This window comes from Apteryx mantelli, chromosome 3 (assembly GCF_036417845.1).
Source record: "Apteryx mantelli isolate bAptMan1 chromosome 3, bAptMan1.hap1, whole genome shotgun sequence".
Lineage (NCBI taxonomy): Eukaryota > Metazoa > Chordata > Aves > Apterygiformes > Apterygidae > Apteryx > Apteryx mantelli.
Genome location: NC_089980.1, coordinates 76739573 through 76764237, shown reverse-complemented (window position 1 = coordinate 76764237; position 24665 = coordinate 76739573). Strand labels below are relative to the sequence as shown.

Sequence of the window (24665 nt, the reverse complement as noted above, 5' to 3'; positions counted from 1 at the left end):
ACTACACTGGCCTTGCAGACTTATTTACACAGCTATATGCGGTATGCGTGTGTCTACATCAGCTGTGGTTGGTACAGTTCCTTTGGTGAAGTCTTGTAAAATGTACAGGTGTGGATATGCTGCATTCCTTGCTTGTGTTTTTCCTTCTTCTTTTTTTTTTTCCTTCTCCCCCAAAAGTCACTTGATCAGGTATCAGACATACTGAAAACCTGGCAAGACTGCAGGAAAGTGGCTAGACTTGGAGTGTTTGTGTACTTAAAGAAAGAATCTTGCACATTTTCAACTTTCAGTCACAGATATTTTCTTATAAGAGCAACTGGAGGTCTGAGCCAGCCCTCAAAGCGGAAATCAAAAGCTCCCAGAGAAACATTCCCAAGGAATGTGAATCTGATCCAAGAACCGTACGCAATACACATACAGGACTGTCAGTCTTATAGGAAGTCTTGCCATATATGGACATCTGGACCCTGAGCTGTTTATCATCACGATAGGCTTGTAACTGGCTTCAGACATTTCTGGCTTGCCTCCAGTTTACTAAGCCAATTAGTTCCTGTCCCAAAATGCTCACAGAATATTTCTGAAAAATTGTAATAAATATATCTCAAAATCCTCAGAGGTCTAGCTAATGTTACGTTAGTGGACTTTTGCTTAAAATACAGATTCCAAGCAAGGCTTAATGTGCTAGCTCAGAAATAGATATGGAATAAAAATAAGGAGATTTATTTTATCTTGAATGTGGTTGCCTGGTGTTTATCTTTCTTGGAAGTCATCCAGTGGCTTATTCTATGTATCTGTAGGCACAGAAAGTACTTTGGAAGCAGACTAGCTGCTACACTTTCACTCATCCTTTTCTGGAGGGATTTGGGAGCTCACGAATCAATAAGGGCAAAGCAAAATAGAAGACTTCTTTTCCCAAGAACTGTCAACCAAGTTTTCCACGTTTTTGCTGTTATGTATTACTATGTCAGTGTGAGTCACGTGGTATAAATGCTCTGCACTGGAGCAATGACAGTTCACGTGAGCTAATCTTACCAATGAGATTTTGTTTGCTAACAGGCATTAACTCTTCTCCAAAGGGAGCTGGAATAAAAAGGCTGGGCGGTGCACTGGATGGCATAGGGCCTATGGAAATGTTTGCTGCTGAACTTATGAACTTAATTCAAGTTCCTCCAGATACTGGGTCAGATTTTCTGCTAGTGTCAATTAGGCAGTTTCATTGAGTACACTGCTGGCCATCAGAATACTTGGACTTGAAAGGTCCAAGTCCATTGAGCTAAAGCCCTCAGCAGTGTGAGTAAAGCAAAACCATCAGATGTAATTCTCAGTTAGCAGTTCTGAGTTCTGTTGTTTTCCATAATCATAGATATTGCTGTTTAAACTTACATTCTTTATTATCCTCATTATCTAACATGTAATATTTTGTTACTTGTGTCACAAAGAATGTTGCTGTAAGCTCTTGGCTTCCTTCTCCAAAAGCAACCAGAGTTTTTCATGAGTGTGTGTGGTCTTAAAGTAGCAAAGTGATTACTAGAAGTAGAATAATCTAAAAGAGAGCATTCAAAACACATATAAAACTATTTGTATAAAACAGAGATTATAAGTACCATGAACTCACAGGTCTTTTACCTGCCAAGCCCCAGGTTCAGTGAATCTGAATTTATTCTGAAAAATTTGCCATAAATCTCTTCAGGTCTGCAGCATTCACTACATCTGTGCAGAGGTCAGCAAGGCACAGAGCCCTTTCCAGGGCTCACAGAGGTGAGTAAGGAGGGAAGTGATTTTCAGTTGTCACAATCTGCTTATTTCTCAGGTTTTGCCTGAGGTTCACACCCTCTTGCAGTGCTAAATCCAACCAGTGTAAGACTGGAGTGAGTCAGAAACCACTCCTTTGACAATTGCCCTATAACTGGTTAACACAGTTCATAAAAAAATGTGTGGCACTGGCTGGAGAGGAAACATGGTCAGGGGCCTGATTCAGCACACTCACCGAAAATCCTTTGAGGTCCCTCTCTTGGAGGAACCATGTGGAAAAGAGTTGGAGGAACACTTCTGGATGTGGAGAACCTGCTTATTTCTCTTGTGAGAACTGTCTCATTGAGTACAAGTGAATGTCTCTGCTGATGCAAGCTGAGAACCATTTCTATCATGGCTTATATGAGCAGGAATGAATCAGATAGATTGTTTTAAAATGCATGTGATTTTATTTTCAAAATTTTTCACTTTGCTTCCTTCAGGAGCCTGTCAGTGTAAATATTGGCAAGTGAGGGGTTTTTTTTGTTTGTTGTTTTTTTCCCAAGCTGAGAGACATCAATGTTCAGTTAAAGCTTGACCAGATCAGGGATTTCAAATAACAAATGCAGTTCGCATTGCCATGGATTATGGTATGTGTTAATTTATGAACAAGGCAGTTGCCATCACCCATATCTGTATGTGAAATATTTGGGGTAACAAGGCAGTTTCCATCACCCGTATCTGTGTTTGAAATATTTGAGGTGTGTATGTGTTTGTCTGATTTTTTGAAAGGTTCTTGTTTGGAAGAAGAGAAATTAGCAAGGGGTTATATGATTCTGTCTTCTCCTTGTCATCCTCAGCTTGAACTTTATCGTTTTCCTTGATGATGAACAAAGTCCAGAAGTCCTGTGGGAAGCATTTATTCATGCTGTCGAATAGGGTAGGATCAGTATTAACACATTTGGGGGTGGTGAATAGAGCATTTTCTTTGCGGGGAAGGAGAGAGGTCACTGTCTCTGAAATTTGCCTCATTTTTGTTGCAGCCTGGGCAAATTGATCTCTGTATAATGTATCATGGGCTTTTCTGTTTATGCAGGCCTTCCTGAGGTTAGGGAGGAATTATTATTATATAGGTCTATAAATTATACTGTCTCTGGAGAGCTTGATAGGCTGACTGTGTCAGGGGACCTATAAAGGAACATAATGACCTCAATATATGACTATATTATTTTAGAGATTGCTTGATTTTCCGGAAAATGGCTCTGCTGGTTCAGCTGCCAGCTTGGCTGGCCGTTTTTTCAGCGAGAGATCTGTGGTATGTGAACTGTGTAAATACATCTGTATGACTGACGCAGATGGGGGAACTAGGATGTAACCTACAACAGCCAAGGTGGCTTCCTTATTGACCTGCGGATGTGTGTGAAATTCAGCAACTACTGGATTAGGTCTGAAAACCATCTTATGATGCTAATCTCTGGTGTCTGTGGGAACTTCTCTGTCAGACAGTTTTTCACACAGAGCTGAGAAAAGCAGATTCTGGAAGAAATGCACATTGTCACGGAAGTGGGGACATTTCTAAGATATTTTGATTTCCTGCCAGAACTAATTGAGGAAGCAATAGTTATCATCTGTATTTTTTGTTTCAACGCAGTTGTGTTAAACAGCCATGGTCCCAGGTCTTCTAGAGTTTACAACCGTGCTGCTACAAATGTCATGGTGATGAGTGCCCTTTAAGTAAAAAGCATTTAGCATTAAAAAGTTTTAAAAGTGGTGGGACTCATACTAACAGCAAGTGTTCTGCGCTTATTACTCCATTTATAACATTTTTGTTAAAGAGTTTAAAATAGAAATCAAGGCTAAGTTTTTACTGTACCTGGGTGTTTGTTTTGACCAGTTTGGACAATGGAGTCTCTATGAAGTTTGAGTCCATGAAGTCATTTGAGGTGTGTTCCTTGTTAGGAAGCTACCCATAATGGATCTTGTGGAAAAGTCTAACCTTAATAGCATGGTAAATCTTTATGATTATTTAAAATTCAGTTATGACATAGGATGAAAAGACAATTCATCATTTACCTTTTTACAGTACCACCTAAGACTTTAAGGTATTTGACAATCCTAAAACTGCCATAACCAATGCTCACTCTATAAGCTAGGAACTTTGAGATACAAAAATTTCAGGTGAGTTTTAAAAACATATAAACTAGCCACCTCCCTTTTTTTCTCCCCATGTCATTCTTAAGATAGAAGGTTTCATTTCAAAAAGTCCTTGGGAACAACTTTCTTATTTTACTGTCTTACATTCAGTGAGACTTCTTCTAGGCCTTTTTTTTTTTTTTTTTTTTTTTGTAAACAGCGTACAAATAACAATGATACAGTATGTGACTTGCGATGTGTGCTTTGGATTTCTTTTTTGCCATCAAGCTGCCACAGGGGGGAGTAGAAGTTTGGGAAGGGCTGTGCTGCTCAGGAAGTTAGTCCCTGATACAAGTGATGTATACCACTTGAATGCGATACCATAGAGGATCTGTTATATGGAGAAATATGGATGCAAAAAAAGAATGTATATGCTAGGAATTAAAGGCTTCAATTGGAAGAAGGAGTTAGAAGGTTTATGCAGCTGGGACAAGCTGAATGGTTCACTGCATTGCGAAAACCATGCTGTTTTTCTTATTCATTCCAACCAGCTTTTCTATCTAGATGTAAGGGGAATGTGACTGAATTGTTTTCCTGCCTCAGAACAGAAGATGATATGTGGGAGTTGTACAGTACTTGCAAAATCCCTGTCAGTCTGATGAAAGGCTTTTCCCACATTAGGTCTATTTGCTAATGAAGAAAAAATGCTGTGCATCTTTGCAAGGCAGAGGACACAGTGAAAGTCTGCCAACTAGATAGGAAAGGGCTGTGCTTGTGGGACTATTAGGCTTGGTGAAATTCACTCTGCCTACTTAAAACATGAGTAACTGAAGTCTAGATGGGTTGGGAACAGCAAGGATGAGGAGGGGAGATGCATTCGCTGAGCCTGAGCCCTGGGCGTGGGGTGGCTCAGGTCCCGTGGGTGACCGGAGCCACTGTCCCAGCGCGTGGTCTGCAGGGGCAGCCGGCAGCCCCTACCCGTGCTGCTGATATCCGGGCCCCAGGCCCAGGCTCCGGTTGTCCTTGACAGTGCCGTAAACCACTGGCAAACTCGATTGCCAGAAGAGAAGAGATGAGGTGTCTGCAGCAAAGTCTGGGCACTCTTATTCTGAGTCCCTCCAAATGCAAGTGGCCTTTTATTCCCCTTGGCCCTCTAAGGTCAGGAAATCTTTGCTTTTGATTTTAATGGCCAAAGTAAAATGGGGGAAAAACAGTTCTTCAGGTGACGTTTTTCTGTATTTTTCGTATGTCTTTGATTCCAGGACTGTTGAACTATCATCAAAAGGAACCTGGGAGAAATTCACATTCTTAGTGTATATTATATTGATAAATTCAATGCCTGTTCCACAACTGGGTGCCTAATATATACACACACACACAAAAAGAGTTGGTGGTCCCTTTTCCAAATAAGACATAAGGAATTTGTGTATGCTGTTAGGAGGAAATGTATCTAGGTTTGAATGGAACTATGTTAAATATATTGAAAGTCTCAAGGAATGCCAGGCTGTTTTTGCTCAACAATAAACATCTAAGATAACAAGAACATTTATATGTTTGGCAAACTTGTGCCTAAAACTCAAGTTTCTAGGCTTTTCTTAGGGAAAGTCATGTTACAGGTTAAGGGAGTTAACTGGAGATAAAAGTGCAAACAGAAAAAAAGTTAAAATGAAAAATATTCAGAGCAACTTTGAAATTTTCCCTTAATTTCACTGATGCGTGAGTTCTAGAAGAAACGCAAGTCACAAATAGACTGAAAGTTGTACCACAGTTTATTGCACTCACCTGGAATCTTGCTATAATAAAAACCTGGAGAACACTGACCTGAGAGTATAAGCAAATTTAAAAATACCTACACTTTTATCCCTCTCTTCCTAAAACACATTCAGCTTGGTTTGTCACAGCTTTTTTTTCTAGAACTTTTACTGAGAAAAATGGCAAGGGTCTATGAGTGTATGAAAGAAGATAATAAAAAGGAAGGCACCTAACAATGGGAAAACCTAGAGCCCAGCTTAGTGTGTTTTTGCAACAGTGTCAAGATTTTTGTTCCAGACATGGTGTGTGTTTCTTAACATTTGAAGAATCAATACATGCACAAAATCAAAACCAACAGCAAAAACAGCATTATGTCATTTGTAATTCCATAACCCATTCTGTGGCTTTTCAGTTTTCATCACTTTGTTGCTTTCAGGAGGAAAAAAAACAAAACCCAAGATTCGAAAGTTTGAGGAAAATTACAGCAATACATTTTGGGGGTTTAAGACTTCCAAAACTATGGCTAAATGTGTTAACCCTTCTATTTCTACCCTTCATCATGGTTTAGTCCTTGGATAGGATGAATGAATAGGATACTTACTGTAGTGTGATGGAGTCATTCTTTTGCTTGGAATGATACAGATGTGTGCTTGTGTTTCTGGTGCTATAGGTCAAAGGTTTGTTCCTGCAGAGAATCTATTTTACATTATATTCAGAGCTGATGCATAATGTACTTTTTGACATTTAAAAAAGGTTATTTTATTATAATTCCAGCAATAAAACCACACATGTTGTGTTCAAAGTCAAATTAGCTGATGAATGGATGAGATGTCTGATCTTTGTTGCTTGAAGGCCATCAGTGCAAATCCTGCCAAAGTTATGTTTTTGCTCACAATTGCTTCTTTTCCTGTTCCTGGTCCTGCTTTTCCTGCAGACCAACACAGAGCACTAAATTCTCCCCACTTAATTATAAACAACATAAAATTAATATGCATAAAGAAAAAGCCAAGGTAACAAAAAGTTCTGTCCTGCAGATATTTACCAGGAGAGCCAAGCTAGAGCATGTCTGAGGGATTTGGAGCGTATTTGACACTCCCAGACTAGATGAACCGATGCATTAGAGTTTTGTGGAGAACTATGATGGGAATAACAACAAAGATGGCAAGGGAAAATAACTCCAAAAGGTTAAGAGAGTATAGCTCCCATAATTTGTGTGACATGGGGCCACAGTTTTGATACCAGTGAGACTTTTTTCATTTATTCCCATGAAAATAGTCTCAAGCTCTGTGATGCTCTTGACTAATGACTGCCTTTCCTTGAAAGGAAGTTTTTAATCAGGAAAATAATGCAAACAGTAGATACCAGCTTTTTGTTGTGATGGTGCAATCTTTTTATGCCACTGTTTTTAATAAGTTTCTGTTTTAACTGTCAGCCATCATTTTAAAAAGTCCATTAGGATTTCTTGGCTCTGGACATATGAAGTACACAGGTGTGTAACAGACTGCTCCAGTACCGGAATGATAGCTAAGTATCTTTAAAAGGATAGAAAGTTTTAATGTTTATATATGAAAATAACAACTGTAAAAGAAACTGTATGCATGAAAATAAGAAACTGTAGCTGACTTTAAAAATACTGAACACATTCTTCAAATTTAACTTGAGTCTTAGCTTACTCTGCTAAACAATTCAGAAATAGAATGTCTAACTTTTATCTGTTTCTGAGATGTGAGCATAAACATCCTAGTTAAAATAGTGGGTAGAAAGTGCCTTTCCCCACCTCCACATAAGTAATTACATTCATTTTGCTCAGAGATTCGATTTCAGGGTGAGACCAAATATGAAAGAGCTTCAACCCAAGGGAGTTACCACATGGAAATTACAAACCATGAATTGGGTAAGTGTAGGGGCTGAGATAATTGTTAGAAATACACAGCTAGATCCAGCTATAAATAGCTTCAGCAGATTGACCATAGGACAGTGGTCACATTCTGCCCAACCAAATATCAAATCTTATTCTGGTTCCTTATCAAAATCATAGGCGAATGCTTAGGTGAAGGCTTGTTTGCCTGCCCTGAAGGCTATCAGACTGTGCTCCAGGAAAAGGAGCAGAGCTATTTCCAGGTGTGTTTCAGGTTTCTTCTGCCAGGAAAACACACTGGCCTCAGGGACTGGTTTGCACTTCTCTCTTCTTAAGCACTTCTCAATTAGCCTTTCAGTATTGTCCTAACACAAAATGAATTACAGGTGAGTCAGTGAGGTGCTGCTAGACTTCCAGTTTCATGTCATTGTGGATGTGTGAGGGGGAGGACATTCTTCCCTACCTGTCCTGCCCCCTGCCCTCGCCTTGCCAAATGTTAATTTACTTTCACATGATTTCTTTGCCAAATCCCTGTTCCTTTTATGCACTTTGTCCTTTCCCTGACCATTATTTTTCTCATTCCTACACCATTCTGAATGTTTTAGCTCAGTTCCTTTTCACCACCTTTCCTCTTCTCACTTGGGTCTTAAATAAATTGTAAATAACCTGCCACCATCTCTCAAGTACAGAGGTAAAACTAGCAGTTCCTCAAAACCTTCAGAATCTCCTTTGCTGTCTTCAGAGTCTTTTAACTCCAGTCTTTAGTAAGTACCTCCTTGATCTGTTTCTGAATTTGGTTTAACAGCTAAGACTATCAACTCTCTGATTATCTCCTCTGACTATCTCCTCTGCTAGCCCAGAGGAGAAATTTTTATGGGATATTACATAGGTGGATGTGGAAGGCACATAGCAAGGATGTGGAAGGATGTGGCAGATAGACCATCTAGGGGTCTTACAGATTTGTTCAGCCTGTACAGTAGCTTGGACAATGCTGTTGACATGTCTGCTTTCCAAGCTAGAAAAGTCACTGTATTTCCTTAAAATATTTTTGGAGATGTTTCTGTGGTTTGTCAGATCTAAAAATAAACTATGATCAATGTACTTAAAATTTTTGACAGGATTTTTTTTCAAGAGTATAAAAGGCATGGCTTTCCTCCTAGGGAGCCTGTCAGAAAGCCAGGCTACCAAAATCCCTTTCAAATCTCTGAGTCTTTTTTTTTTAAGTTTCAATATGGGGCATCCATCTGCTTATCTCTTCATCTATCTTATACAGCCCATCATTTTCTCAGCTGACAGAAAAGTTCACCAGGAATATTTGTCATCTGTCACATAAATTTCAAAGGCAATTGGAAATCTTTCATCAAAGTTTGTTTCATAAGAAAGTGACGTCCTGATGAAATAGACCATGTTTGTCACTTGTATTAGTTTTCAACAAAATGAAACTTAGAAAAAGCTTGGAATTCTTTTTTAACATGTCTTTAACATTCTTTCTTAACAAAACATTGGTCCTCTTTTGATTTTGGAAATGAAAAACATTGGTGGGGTTATTCTGAAATTCATTTGGTATCAATAATTTACTGGTCTTGAGTTTCCTGAAAAACACATTTAAAATTTTCACTGGAAATTTTCAAAGGAAATTTTTTAGTGTTTGTGATTAAAAGTGGGGTTGAGGAGAAGTTTGGAATCCTATTATTTTTTCAAAGAACAGAAAATCCATTTTTTGACCCATATTAGGGAACACTTAAAAATACACTATGATTCATTTTGAGTCATCAAAGCCTATCATGTAAAAACAATTTTGTTAAAGCAGTTGTACTGTTTTCTGTCACTACTTATTTCTAAAACAAATCCAATTGATGTGAATGATTTGCAGTACAAAGCCTTGGATTAAGTAGTTCAAAGGCTTGGTTTTGGATATCAGGCATGTGGGTCCAACAACGAGCGATCCAGCACTGAGGACTTCCTTGGAGACCATCAGCAACTGTTCCGCATCTTCTGTACTTCTGCTTGAGTCCTGTGCTTGAACATGTATTGCATTCGGGCCTGTTGGCTAGAGCTTCATTACCTGGAATGAAATGCTACTTGTAGGTAGCACTTTTTCATCACTAGAGTTACAGAGGGAGTTCCTGAGGTGTAGAGCAGAAAGGAGTGCATCTCATGAGAGCTCGCTTTGAGAGCTGGGAGTACTAAACCACCCTCTGATAATGCTCACACAGGGACCCTACCTCCCCTCACAGTTGCTTCATGACCATTTTAATGTTTATAAAATTTGCTTTAAGTGACCCTACAGAACCCATCTAACATGGAGACGTTTCCCAGCAACTCTTTTCAGTGGTCCTAGCGGGACTTTTGCCATAACCCCTCAGGATCTGAGAGAAGTGTGACATGCCAGGTACATTTTCAGAGGACTCAAGTGTGGGCTACACTGCAGGTGCCTCCAGCTCTGAGAGCTGGTGTGGGTTATTCCTTCAGGGATTTTCCTGCTATTTGTAGCAAAGGGCAATAGATTTCCACACTTGTCAATGTTATCAGCAGTTGCTCTTTCAGAATCATGGCTTTGCAGATTAGCGCAGAGAAAAGCTGATGTAGGAGCCTTATCTACCTTATCTACCACCTCCCAAGTGCACAGGTTAGAAAAATCATCCTTTCATTCAAAAAAAAAAAAAAAAAAAAAAGCAAAAGAAGCAGCATGACCTCTATTTCTGTGTATTGATGTAATTCCCAACCTATTTTAAGCCCCATCATCATCAGTGTGTCTTATCTAAAACCAGCAGAAAATATAGAGGATGTTGCTTCTCATCAGGACATAGCATTTAGTTTTCTTTCAAGTGGCACAGTAAAATATCATGGGCGTAGGATTCAGCTTCCCATGTTGTAATTCTTTTTTTTTATCCCTGTTTTCATTTTCAAAACTATTTGGATCTGAGAAAACCTTTTTTTCTTTCCACTTCTGATTTGTTTGTTGGAAGACTATTTTCTCACCCTATTTGGATGTTAAGAGGCTCTCTATTTTTCCATTTCTGGAATAGCATTCACGGTCCTGTGTTTCTTGTTCAAACCCTCAGAATTTACAGTGTGTTTATTGGTCTCTCACCAACTGCAATTTATCTCTTGTAGGATTTTGTTTCAAAGTTTCTTTCAGATACTTTTATACAGATTTCGTTCACAGAGTAATTCTGCTGTAAGCCTAGGAGTTTAAATGACAGTGTTCCTAAAGGATCTAACTAACAAGCTAATTAAAATATAGGGGATTTATATCATTTGTTGAATTAGTAAATTTAGGATATAGTTGAACAGGTAGGAGCTTTTAACAGTAAACTAGTGTCCAAAAGACACACTTTGCATGAAGCGTTGCAGGAATGCACAGTACAACACAGCCCCTGCATTGAAGAGACCCCACTCAGGTCCTCATTTTGCCTTTTGTGCTGCACAGATTAAGAGACTGTTCATATAAAAAAGCTTGTAAAATCTAGAAGCAGGGGAGAACCAAGAACCCAGGGATAGGAGAGAGAAGGGACGGATATTTTATCAGAGAGGAGGTAAGTTAGTTTGACTTCAGGGGTGTTGCCATTGAAAGGAGACTGGTGGTTACGTACAGGACTGTGGTACCACGAGAACGGAGAATGGGAAGGGGGTGAGCATTATGAAGAAGCAGGAGCTGAAAGAGTGAAAAAGAGGAAGTGTGTGGGATAAATTGGAACAGAGGAGGCAAGAAAGGAGAACTGCTGAGAGAAACAACAAAGTGCAGAGCAGAAAAACATATGGACAGATGACTGAAAGGGTGGCCTCAGACCTCCCCTGGTGACTAAATTTGCTGGGAAAATCTGAATATCTGGTTGCTGATTTTGGTGCCTAAATGAAAATTAACTAACTCAGATTCCTGTAGAATTTGAGCTATAGATATGGAGGACTGTTTTACTGTTTTAATGTTAGTAGGCTAGAAGGCTGAAAAGCAGGATTAACAGGCATTTGGGATTCCAGCTGCAGCCTGCCTGTTGGAGTACCAGGGAAATCCTCAGCACCAACCCGTGCTGGGTTTTGCACCATTACCATTCTGCCAGATGTCTAATTAGACTGATATGGGGAAATGTTAATGGACTTCACCAAGTCTTTGACTCTTTTCCTTTTACAGCTATGTAGCTTGAAATGTGGGAGGAAACTATAGAAGCAAATGGAAAGCAAGGCTTTGCTACATGTAAGTGAACAAGATCTGGGCCATTGAACAGCACAATGGTGCAAGAACAGTGGATGGGAACCAGTATTTCTGAGTCAATAAAATGAATTTTCTGCCAGATTAGTCTTGTATAACTGTATTTCTCCTTTTATTTCCCCTTTGTCTTCCATTAAAGTGTATAAGTTTAGAGTAAGTACCTTTTGGAGGCTGGCTCAGAAAGGAAAACTGCATCTATCCTTGATTTGAGTGCTACCTTTTAAGCCTAATGTAGTGGCTTATTAAATCAGTATAGCAATCATGTGTTAGACATAGCCTCAGTTTAGGCCTAGGTGTAAGATGATTCTTTGCTGAAAATCAAAAAAGGTTTGGGACTTTCTTTTCCTTCTGTGGTCCTCTGAGTTTCATCCTGGATGTCATAGGATATAGGACCTCCAGAAATATCATGAGACAGCCTATTTTATGTGGCAGCAGCATGTTTTAGAAGAAAATGTTGTAGACAATTGAATGTTTATGCAGACTTTTGGATGCTCAAACTTTCTGACTCAAAACTTTCTTTTCAGTTTTTGATCACTGATTAGCTCTGTAAAGCAACACAAGCGAAATAACTTTACCTAATAAAAATTATCCCTCTTCTGCTCTCACATGCTCTATCCTTTCTTCAGACTATAATTTTGTAAACAGCCAGATGGAGTTTTGCTTCCAGAGATCTCACAATCCTTATTTTGATCCCAGCTAGCTATTTCAGGCCAATTTAGACTCTACTGAAAGATGGATTTATAAGGAAAATGTTGACAGATCCTGGCCTCTTGTGTTGCTGGTGGGAGCCACAATAATAATAATGGTTTCCTTTAATACTCTTCCATCAAATGTTCAAAGCAATAGTTTTTCCTTTGGTGCAAACATCAAAAACATGGACAATTTTATTCTTCTAAACCTGGACAACATCTGTGTTTCCACCATTTCTGTGGGAACGCAATACACCCTTTTCCAATTCTATTAAAAACCACCTTTTTGGCTAAAGCATGTGCCATTACAATCACTTTCATTATGTCTCATATATCTTGTTCTAGGAAGTGGGAGTCTGTCTATTCTATTTCTCCATGACTTTCTTACTGAGAGAAGTGTACATCAGAACTGTGTTTTTCCTCTCTGAATGCCTTCAAGTTGTTTGCCTTCTTAACCTAGACATCTTAAGTGATTCCAACTAATTAAATTACTATCCAGTGACAGTAATGCTTTGCTTATATTTGTGTTGTTTATTGTCCCAAAATGAAATTGATTTTCGAGATGATGCCAGTGAGCTCTGACATCTGGAAAATGTTATGTTCAAGTCTGGCTGCAGTTCTTTACCTTTTGGGACATGCCTCTTGCATTTGCTCTGGGATGGAAATTCCTGAAATCACCTTTGGAGATGTCTGAATGTGTATGTGGAAAGAAAGTTATAAGAAAAAATGCGAGGGGATCTCATCATTTCCACTGTTAAATTTTATGAATTCTGCTAAGTTGGAAAGAAGGGACCAATCTAATGTCAGTGATAAAGCTTGGCCATGCAAGGTAAAAGTTCTATGTTAAAATTTAATTATCCATATTCAATAGGCAAATAACTTGTTCGTAAAGCAGTCTTCTTTATTGTAAAGGAAGACTGAAGAAAGATTTGTACTGGCTTACAGAACCTCACGCACAACAAGAAACTGTTTTCCAAAGAAAAGCAGTTCTAGCTTTTCCATGAGCAAGAGAAAAGTAAAAGTTACTTACACTCCTCTCAGTTTTGCTTAAGAGTTTAAAAAAGGACTGACCAATGTACTTACATGCCTGTCTTCACAAGTGGAAACAGGCAGGCCTTCTGAAGGAGCAATCTTATTTACATGGAAACTGTTTTATGTAAGAAGAGGAGGTTGGTCTGACAAAGGTGTGGTTTTATTTACATCCATGCTCTTTCCTCATGATTGGGAGCTTATTGGAAGGTGCAGTCTCATTTACATCATGCCTAGACTGCCTTTTGCTTGTTTGAATTCATCCCTTGCCTGTGGCTATTAAAGGAAGGAACTGCTGCAAGCAGAATAAAAATGACTGTATGAAAAAGCATTACTGTTTTCCTCCTCTGTTTCTACAGTGTATACATTCCTGCTGGTATGTACCTGTAAAGAGATGGCCACATTCCTGGGGAGAGGGTTTTGGTTCTGTGTATGTATGTGTTGGTATGTTCTGTGTGTATATGTGTTTGTAATGCCAAAGTGAACATAATAGTTCCTGTGCTGCTGGGGGTGTTGGAGGGTACTAGAGCTGTTTCTGAAAAAAGGCAAATTTTTATTCATTACAGATTGTTCCTTTTTGGTTCTTGTTTTTTTTTTTTGTCTTTGTTTTTCAAGGTGCATGTGCAACTTTTCAAAGGTGCTGCTGACAGCTATGGAAGAAGGCCTGTCTTTAGTCACTGTGTCACATTTCATGTAGTCACTTGCATCGGAGTGGACTTGGCATAAACATGGTAGCAGCATTTTACACATGATCTCTGAACTAGAATGGAAGACTGCAGAATGGGCAGGACAGTAATGAACTGGCTATGCTATGTGCAGTTGCTGTGCAATGATCTGTCCCTTTCTCATTACATGTATAATATATAGTCCATATATACTACTATATCTTATGGTCAGGAAGCAGTCAGATGCCTGTTACTGTCCTCTATTAGCATTAACTCTGGAATGAAGATACATTTTTATCAGAAGGTGGACTGCATATGTGCTCCTTGCTTGCAGATTGCAAAGCATTCAGAAAACTTTCAAGCAGCTGTTAACTTGATTAGGTTGATATTGCTGTGATTACTCTGGTACCTCGCCATTTTTCTTTTTCCAGCCATGGTTGATTAGATGCCAACTGGGTGAATTCCAAGTAATAAGAAAGGCAGAAGGGAAATGAGATCTGGTGTGGTGATGGGTGATGGGTTTGTTTGAAAAAAAGAAATTAAAATATCATGAATCTACAACAGTTGGATAACTGGTCCAGGTACATGACCATCAATATTATTTTCGCAGAGAACAGAAATATTGTGTTATTTTGTCTCTGGGTGGAAAAGGAAGGGACATGAAGCTCTGATTTGTGACTGTTCAGAGCACTGAGCGTGGAACGAGCTGCCGTCGGCGCTGGGGCTGGCTGGCCCTGCCATGGCTGGGACAACTTTTCAGCCAAATGCCTTCACGCAGCACAAGAGCAAGGCAGGTACAGGAAGGTGGCTTTGTGTGTCTATGTGTAGGTCATAACTCACTCTTTCTCTTTTCCCTCGCTGATGCCTTTGATTATATTTCTATAACTCGTGATGAACATCTAGGCATAAAGATACTAGTGTTTTTTAAAGTTACAGTCAGCGCTCCTTTTCAACTTTAGATACCTCTGAATGCCTTTATAAACATCTGGTGATAAGCCACTTCTACCCACATAACTTGGTGAAACTAGAAATCTATCTATCCAGCACACTCTGGTTTAGGAGGTGAAAGTTAATAAAATATTTCCTCTTTTTCCTCAAAGCAAGGCATTACACTGTGCTTTTGCAACTGTTTTCCTGATCTGAGGTGCACAAAAATAATCGCATGCCACTCCACTGCAGGAGGAAAAGTGTCTGGCATTGTATCACTGGCTTGCAGACAGGCAGGAGAGCCAGAGTGCTTGTCGTCAGGAGCCCTTGCACGTACTTGGGTTGCAGCTGAAATTTTTAAGTTATACATACATATTGCACAACTTTTGAAGCCAAGTCCTCCAGGTGATGTAAATCAAGTGAGTGATGTGTTCTGAGGACACAAATGCAAATATACCTGATTACACCTGAGGAGCTGACTGGTGTGTCTAAACTGCTGTCCCAGAAGCTGTGTAAATTAGCCTGCCCTGTGTGCTATGCTGCTCTGCTTAGTCTACTGTGAGCCAAGCTAGGCTGTTTAAAAGCAGGCTTGTGAATCTCTACACTGCCCTGTATTCATGGCAAAAAGAAACTTATGCCTCATTCTTAAAATTGGCATAGGCTCCAAAACACAAAGCTGCTTTATAAAAATTGCCAGCTTCCTGATCTTCATCTCCTTCCTGAACTTTCTTCCTCAGGCTTAGCTACCCTTCATCCCCGCAGTTATTCCCAAACAAATGCCCTGGTTAGATCTGTGTGGGCAAGTGGGGGTGTCTGCCCTGAGCGGCAGCTCTCTGCTTAGCTGTGAGCAGCCGTTCTGCATCTACTGAACAACATGACAACCTTTCAGCAGCAGTACATACACCAAAATAGATTATTTCTCTTGTCAGAGGAAAAGATGTCAAGTTTGTAACTTTAGGGAACAGGGATCTAAAGGTGATAAGAGTGTAAAAGACATTACTGCGGTTCTATTTTTGAAATCCGTTACGTATGCATGTGGTAACCCAGATGATGGGTGGACTGCACTTTCCCATTGCCATAATTACATTTCCTTTCATAGCTAGGGTTGGGGACACATCCAGACATTGCAGAACACATCAGTAGATGTAGTGTGACTTACTCAGTCTCCATTTATCAGACTATGTCCCAATTATGTTACATTTAGGAAAGAGAATAATTTTCTGGTTATAGCACACAAAATTTGTGGCGTTCTAATCCTAGTCGTCCTACTGTATGACCTTGGAGAAGTTGTTTTACTGCTCTTTGATGGTAAAAAATTCACTCGCCTCATAGATGGATTTTAATACTGTGCCAAGTTTAAAAAAAAATCAGAATCTAAAGTTAGCCTTCTAAGTCCATATTTAGGGGCTAAATGAGGTGATTTATTTTCCGCAATCCTGAGCACCCAGCTACTGTCTCCCTTTGAGGCCAGCTGGAGTTTTTGGGTGCTCAGCACTCTGAAACATGAAGCAAAAGAAGAGTGAAAGCAGCCGCTTGTGTACACATGCAGAGAAGCTCACTGATGTGGTGCAAGGCAGGGATAGCAGTCTGTCTTTACTGGCTGTTTGTCACAGTGACAGTGGTGGGGAGATGTGGGTGGGATTAATATCACTAATTTTAACAGTCTAAAAGTTGGATGTCTACCTTAATCTGGTTGTTCAAAATTTCGTTAATGGGTCCCTTTAGTTTAGTGGATCCTGAACAGCTCTCAGTGGAGACAGATTTGTACCCCCAAAGTGTCATTCTGCCACCTAACTGACTGTGAGATGAGTTATCCTTTGAAGATGCTCAGCTCTTTCCATTGAGTACAGTGAAATATAAATGCTTAAATGACTAGCTCAGGCTCTGCTGATTGTAAAGTTGGCATGTGATTTATTGGGCTTTAGGTAAGTCCGAGTGTGTTGCAGAGCTGTTTGTCACTGAGGAGAACTGTGAAACCCCATCACAGGTTGTGAAAGTTATGATCATGTGAAAACAGGGAGAAATAGTTGAGGCTTGCAAGGAAGAAGAAATATAAACTTGACTGTGATCACTGAAAACCTATTCCATATCGATGGAAAGGTTTGTTTCCACTAGAGAGCTTTGTTATTCTGGGGAGTATTTGAGGAGGAAGATTAATTTTCCCACGGGAGAAACAGCTTTGAATAAGTCAGCTAAAATGGATTGTTCTTATGTGGACAGCAAATCTACAGGAGAAACAGAAGACGTTTACATGCTCCCTGAGGAGGAGCCATGACAAGCAGATAATTAACCAATTCCCCCAGATCCCCAGATTTAAAGAACCACGTAATGGCTTAATTGAGTTGAGTTGCTGAGAGTGCGGCACTGCACTGAGATTCGTGCTGTGAAGCGCGCGATTCCCAGAGGCATCCATCATGTTTCAAAGAATTGACTTTCCATGCTAATTGACCCAGATGTGCTTGATTTTACCTCCCAATCTCCACTTCATTGAATTACTGGTAAAGAGAAGCGAATGAGAAAAAAAGACTCCATTTTTCTCATGTACTGTATTAAAAGGGAAGCTTTCCCAAAGCAACATTTTGTAGTGCTGAACAAATTGTTTGACTTGAACTGTAGCAGCATTTATTTCACTTTTTTATTTCCCGAATGACTGAACACATATTTTGCAAGGACTAGGGAATATTCATTAAGCCAGTCTACTTGGCAAAGGAAATGTAGGCATCAGCATCAGAAGAATGAGCGTGGTACAGATAGATGGGCGATGTCTGACCTGTCTGACCAGTCAGCATTAAGAAACACAGCTTGAAGTCTCAGCGCTCTCATGGCTTAATGGAGTGCTGGCCTGACACAGTGATCAATAACTAACGAAAATCAGGATTTAACTATTTTTATCTTTAGGAAGGCAAAGAGCCAAGTGTGAGGAAGCTAGGTTTTACAATGTGAATTAGCAGCTGAACTCTTCCATGTTACAGGAACGGTAGACACCTCATTTTGGCAAGCTATGGTCACATTTTATGTATGTGTACACATCACTGGAGCACACAGAGTAATTAGTGTAACACTGAGGGCTCCAGTGCCGTGTGTGTGTGTGTGTGTGTGTGTGTTTGTGTGTGTGTGCAGGCGTGTGCACACACAGAATTCCCATTTTTGTTCCTTGTCAGTTCACAAGCATTAACTGATTTACAAATCAAGTATCCTTCTGTTGTAGGGACTTGATCCTCCTTGCTAGCTGCATTCTTGGAATACCACTGGAAGCTTTCGTTCATAAAGAAGTGTGCTCTCTACCTGGTTAAAGATTTTCAAAATTTCTTTAAACAGTACCAGCAAAAGACACGTGGAGAAACTTCTGTATATTCATATTTAAACACATTGTGTACCATTGAAATTAGGGGAGTTAGTTTGAGTTTGCCCCATTATTAGGGGAGCAGAATTTAGCCCCTGGTGCTTGTGGATAGCCATCTTTTGTACTAACCAGTGAAGTTATGGAGCTCTGTTGTGAAGGCATTCAGGGCATATACTTGTTTTGTTAAAGACTGTATGCTGTTTGTGGTCAGGAATTTTTTTTTCCCTCCTTATGAAGGATCTCCTCCAAACTGCTGAATCATATTGTAACTGTAGACCTGGTGATTTTTCAGAATTTGAATCATAGTTGAGCTCTCTGGATATCAAGCTGTGAAGCCACATATGGGCTCAGCAGTTTGGCAACCACCGAGTACAGCTTTGGCAGTATCATATTCACAGTCCAGATGCTGGATGGTTCAGCCACAGCATACAGCACATTAGAATAGAGCAACAACAAGGCTGAAAATTATAATTTACTCTTCTTAATTTAAATACCAAGTTTTGTAATGTTCTTGGTGATTTAATCCAGACATTAAGGACCAGACTGCTTTACACGCAAATCTGTATCCCACCCTAGGAGAAAGTCGAGTTATCCCTCATTTGCAGTGAAAAACCTTTTTGGAGAAACAAGATGCTTTTGCTCTTGCATTTTTCCTGCCAAGCTCCGCCATGAAAAGTTGTCCCAATTAGGCTCACTTCTGAGGTGAATTACAGATATCGATGTGCATAGCATTAGCAAAAAGCATCATGACTCTGTGGAACCAGAAGTAAGGTCAGAGTGGTACCTGATTTGTAAATATAATGAGATCGTATTTTGTCTTAATTTCTGCTTGTTAAAAGTTAAAAAATTATTACAATGGTTATAATAAATAGCTCACTGATTGTTGAGTCCAAGAGCTCAAGAGATTGCATATACTTATAATACTCCATACTCACATGCTTATTCAGGGATCTTGGCAATTTCCTCAATTTTTAGAGTTCTGTATCAGGCAAATCCAGAATTTTTCTTCTTTTTTTAATGAAAAATTAGAGCGCAGCATTTCCTTGACAGCGGCTCCTTGTGGTCAGCGCATTCGGCTGGAAGGTTGGGCACCATCCTTCTAACCTCGAGTCTGAATCAGAAGGCCCAACTTTACTTCATGGAACTGAGCAGCAGCTGGTATGTTTGGATCAACTGGCATTTTCTGATAGTAAAAACCTCTTTCAAAAAACTTCCACAACCATGTATAAAATCTATTGGTTACATCTGCAGTATGCTTATTGAATTTTGAGGAAAAAAAAGTTCTTATTTCATATTTTATTCCTTTAAAGCGTTGTTTTTTTTTCTTTTTGCTCTTTGCCCCCCCCTCAGAAAGGCCAGTTGCTGAATGTCTTCTGCTTCCCTCCTCTGTGTCATGCTGCTGCCTATGTATACTTCATTTTAAATAACAGTCTATTCAAACTGTGTGCTTTGGACATACTAAAGTTTTGTGCAGGTGATACAAGAAACTGATGAGATTCTCATGCATCAACATATTTCTATGACAACAATACTTACTAAGTCTGCAAAAAAAGCCACTGTTGTTTTGCAGGGCATTTAAAAGACAGACTTTTTTTTTCTTTTCCTCATAGTGAGCATTAAATCTGGAAAGGAATAAACAATGAAGGCCAGCCTTCACACCTAGGCCAGATTACTTGCATATGTCTGCAGAAAATGCATTGTGCCCATTGTGCTAAAATTGCACCTCTGAGTCTCTCTGAAAGAAGGTAGTACATCTGAAAGCTTTCTTCCTCTGCCAACCAGTTAAACTGAGCAGTTTGTGACAAGAAGTACTGGAGGAGGACTTGTGCTGGAGTATGAGATATGGCAGAGATATGCACACATCTCTTTGGGAACTTTTATGTGCCAATCTCGTTGCCAAGTAGATAGATACAAGCCCCCAAGAGGAATATTGTCCCAAAAGGAAGAAGAGAGTTAGAGTCAGGGAGAAGGGATGTTGAAAGAAAGAGGGCTTCCTGGGCTCAATGAGGGAAGGAGAACATTTTGGAGTGGAAGATATAGTCTTGAAGAGAAAATGACAAGAGCAGCAGAAAAATTATGAAAGAACCAAGACAGCCTTTTGTTTGTCTTGTTTTGTGTTTCTGCAGCTGGGGTGAAGCTGAGTTCCTTGAAAGAGTGCATGAAATGAAGAAAAGCAGTGCAGGCCCTTTAACCAAATTAAATGACTGGTAGGAGAAAAAGCTTCAGACAAAGAATATCATTAAGATATTCAATGCCAGCAGATGGAACTGGCCTAGATTCTAGAAGAATCTAGAAATATAAAAATATGTTTTTTTCCAAGGAATAGATAAGTATAATCATTATTTAAATAGAAAGTAGCATATTTTTATACTGCTCTAGATAATTTCAATTTTTTCCAAAGCAATCTGCTACTTAAATGCTCACATATTGAGAAGCATGTAAAGGGTTTGAATAGAGCTTTCGGTGAACACTTTATTCTTAGAAGCGAGAGTTAAGAGGAGGAACTATGAAAGTTTGTACCAATTAAGGATTTGCCTGACAGATTCGTGAAGGTTCTTCATTCTTAAGACAGCAGAAGACCAGCGCAGATAAGATGTCTGAGTTCAAGCCAGAAAACTCCACCCTCAGTGGGTGCAATTGTAAAAACTATCAGACAAAAAAGCTTTTATGATCTGTGTATTGATTATTATTTCTGTCTTATCCAGGAGTCCAACAAAGAGTGAAATCCTTGAAGATAACCTTGCAGTGAAGAATTCGTTATCTCAGTAGTTGAGACTTTTCTGGTCCTTTTTTCAACAGAAGAAGATCAGGTCAGAAAGTGATTGGTATGTTTACAGAGTTTCTTTTGAATTTAATACTGTCAAATATAAATATTTTAGTTTTGCATAGTCAGAAATATGTTTTGTAGGAAGAAATCATAGAAAAATGAATGTGGCAATTCTATGTAAATTAAATGCATTCCACAAATTCTATTAAAAGAATCATTTAAAAAATTTGGAAGAAACTAAGAGAAGTTTTTAAAAACTATATTCTTGGGAACCAAAACAACTGTAATAGAAGCAGATGCTTCCATGGAATACACGACTCACCACTTTGGATATCCAAACAGCAATGCAGTAAAAGGATTGTTGTGTTCCTGGAATTATGAGATACACATGAAATGTTTTTAAGAAGCCTAAAGTAATTAAAGATTAAGTCATACTGAGTGCAGATGTTTATTCTAGATCATCCGTGCCTAGATTTCTCAGCTATTAGGTATCTTGGATACTGTTAATCCTATCCTGCATCTAATTTCCACAGCATAGTAATAGTCCCATCCTGGAGATAATAGACATCTTTCCTCAAGTGTTTCATAATATGCAGTTCCAGCAGCTTTGTGTGGGTACTTGCACAGAGATGAAGCATCATCTCTTATGGTGTGAAGAGGGATACAGCCTAATGATCATTGTACAGAGACCCGCTGTGTCATTTTACAGCAGGAAGGAAGGCAATGGTATAGTTCAGAGTTTACAAGCCATAGGATCCGATTACATGGTGTGTGTTAACACTTTAGCTCTTCACCCACTCCTCGTGTCTGGGTAGCAAGTGTCCTGCTGCGATACTGGATTTGGGAGGAACGCCATCATGTTTCCTACAGCTCAGCGACAGGGGGTATTGCAACAGGTGCAACACAGGGTTTGGCAGGAAACTTTATTCACTAGATAATAATTACCAAATGCCAGCCAGATACCTCACTTCAAATACCTTTGGAAAGTAGAACCAAATCCTAGAATAATTTATGATCTTTAGTGCAGATTCCAAAACAGCATGTTTGTGAGGAAATCAGGCACAGTTAAAGGTTAGAAAATTACACAGAAGCCTTAGAGATATATGAAACAGCACTACTCTCTCACCTGAATTAGCAGCTGAATTAATAAATTGATTTTGTTACTCCAGGGCAAGAAAAATACAGTGTGTGCTGAAAATGCTTAGCTGCACAGTGGAATTTAAATGCCACAGTTTTTTTTTAAGCCTGGCAGAGAGGGGAGCTAGTAAAAGGTTGGAGGGGATAATTAAAACTCTTCAGTCCTTTGTGTAATACATGAAGAAGGAAACATTTCCCAGGGAATATATTATATCGATGGTTGCTATATATGTATGTTTCTTGAAGAGTGATGGTGGTCATCTGTAGAATATACTCAGAACAGTTATTCACCTGTATCCCCCAGGATAATTTGTATCTTAGTGATTTTTTTGTTTACTTTTGTGGTATAAGAACACAGTATGAAGTCATTGGTTTGTTTTTTTCTTTTTCTTTTTTCTTTTTTTCTGAAACCCAGAATTAAATTCTAGGTTTTGCTCATCCTTACTTGGATTAGATATGGGTCAACACCAAATGATTTCTCTCTTCCATTACAAGAACAGTAAGAGATGTGTTTTTATGTTATTTGAACCTTACAGTTTGAACCTGAGAAAACCTTAGCCACCCCAACCCCTCACAATCACACAGTGAGATCTTACCAGACCTCTGGTTTTGCTCCCCTTGATGCGTGGAATCACTAGAAGAAGGCTTTGAATGATACCTCCACATATTTCTTCAAGAAAGGGGATGTAGATAAAGAAATCCAGGGATGACAAGTTTACATGCTGTGAGATCAGAGTTACTGTAGGACAGAGTGCAAAAATGAAGGCTAGAAAAATAGTAAGAACAAAAAGGTTAAAAAAGATGTGTGAGACAGCTATTAACTTCTCTAATCACTGAGAATGATGAGTATATTTCCTGGATCTATATTTCCCCACCCATGTAGCACAGAATAGTTTCCAGAGAACATTATTATCTGGGAAATAGAGTCTCTCTTTCAAAATACACATTCCTGCTGTACTAGACCTAAAGAACTTGTCTGACGAGCACATCCTTTTCTTTTACATTGTTATTGTGAGAATTAGTTCAAAGACTTTTTTGTGCTAGTCCTGTTTCTCTAGGGCCTGCAGGAAGATAGTTGTTAATTGTTTTCAGTATACCGATGGCAAAGTCACCTTTTCAGGAAAGTGAAATGAAGAACTTTCTCCCCTCTCTCTGCTAAACTACTACTAAAGGTTATTAAAGACCTCAGCAATGAAACTTCTCCTGAAAGAAGAGGATAGAACTTCAAAGGAAAATGAAATGCCTGATTGTAAGTAAACAATGAAAATATTGATATAACTGTAGATGGTGAAGCTTTTTGCATAGGCCCTTTATCTCCATGCAAAAACATTGATTTTGTCTACATTGTCTGCGTCTTTTGAGTGGAAAGGGGCAGGAGTTGTATTCTTTATTCTTTTTTAATGTCAGCTTGCAAATAATCTTCAGGACAGCATTCGTTAATAACTTTATATATGTGAAAGCAGCAAATCTTTCTGCCATGCAGAAGACCTATACTGCATATTGTGCTGCTGGATCTGCTGGATTTTCTAGGGAAGCTGGTTTCCCTCACTGTGTTTGAGGTAAGTTCTAAGGCATTCATTAGTGCAAATGAATCCAGCAATGCGGCCAAGAGGGAAAATACCATGAAATCTTTCATTTCTGTTCAGAGAACCTATTGATCTAGTACCTATAGTATCATAATCATGTTATGGAGATGAGTAGGTTGTCACACACATGTTGTAGGCATGGATTTGCTGAAGGGCCATGAGTCTGTAGCCCATTTCCCCTCCCTTATCCCCTGCCTCTGCCATAGGTAACATTTGCTCTCCAGATCACAGGAGGCTTGCACACGACTTGCACCGTCATACTGCTTGCATCTAGCCTTTTATGTCTCCTTCAGCTTGGATTTGTAGGTCTGCAGGGAAATGCAGCCACAAGACACTTGAAGTAGCAGTTTGATCTTTGTCAGTGAGATCGACTCAATTTAGAAGCATACTGTTGAGAGGTCAAACCTGGCCTGCAATATGTTAAAGGACTGTCAGAACATTGTAAGCGGGAAAGACAGACGTTGCAAACACCAAGTGTTTGACTCCAGCAGAGAGTCTTGTAAATGGGGATGTTTAATAGACTGTGGAGAAGTTAAAAGGAAGGATTAGAAAACTGGTGGGGTCAAGTGCACTTAAGTAACCATAACCGCATAGGGTAGTGCTGTAATTAAAATTGCTCCTTCACTCAATCTGTTGGCCTCAGCATCGAAGCCATGCCTAGCACAGACATAATCTCAGTTCCAATTGGCTTCTATAATTGGTCCAAATCATAAGAAAGCTTTAAAACTCATATATATGGTTAAAATTAAAAAGACAGATGGGAGAAAATACTTTATTATTAGGACTCTTGCATAAATGTTAACCGCTCTGTACTCTGAAATGAAAGTATTTGTGATAG

The 24665-nt window shown here is 39.3% G+C and overlaps 1 long non-coding RNA gene across 1 annotated transcript in view; it reads left to right on the top strand.

The window, feature by feature from the left end:
• LOC106498049 (uncharacterized) overlaps positions 1-24665 on the top strand; it is a 40110-nt gene that overhangs the window by 2684 nt on the left and 12761 nt on the right. The window contains exons 2-4 of the long non-coding RNA XR_010883750.1: positions 19367-19495; positions 21043-21162; positions 23414-23490. This is a non-coding gene — a long non-coding RNA (uncharacterized lncRNA). The remainder of the gene's footprint in view (positions 1-19366; positions 19496-21042; positions 21163-23413; positions 23491-24665) is intronic.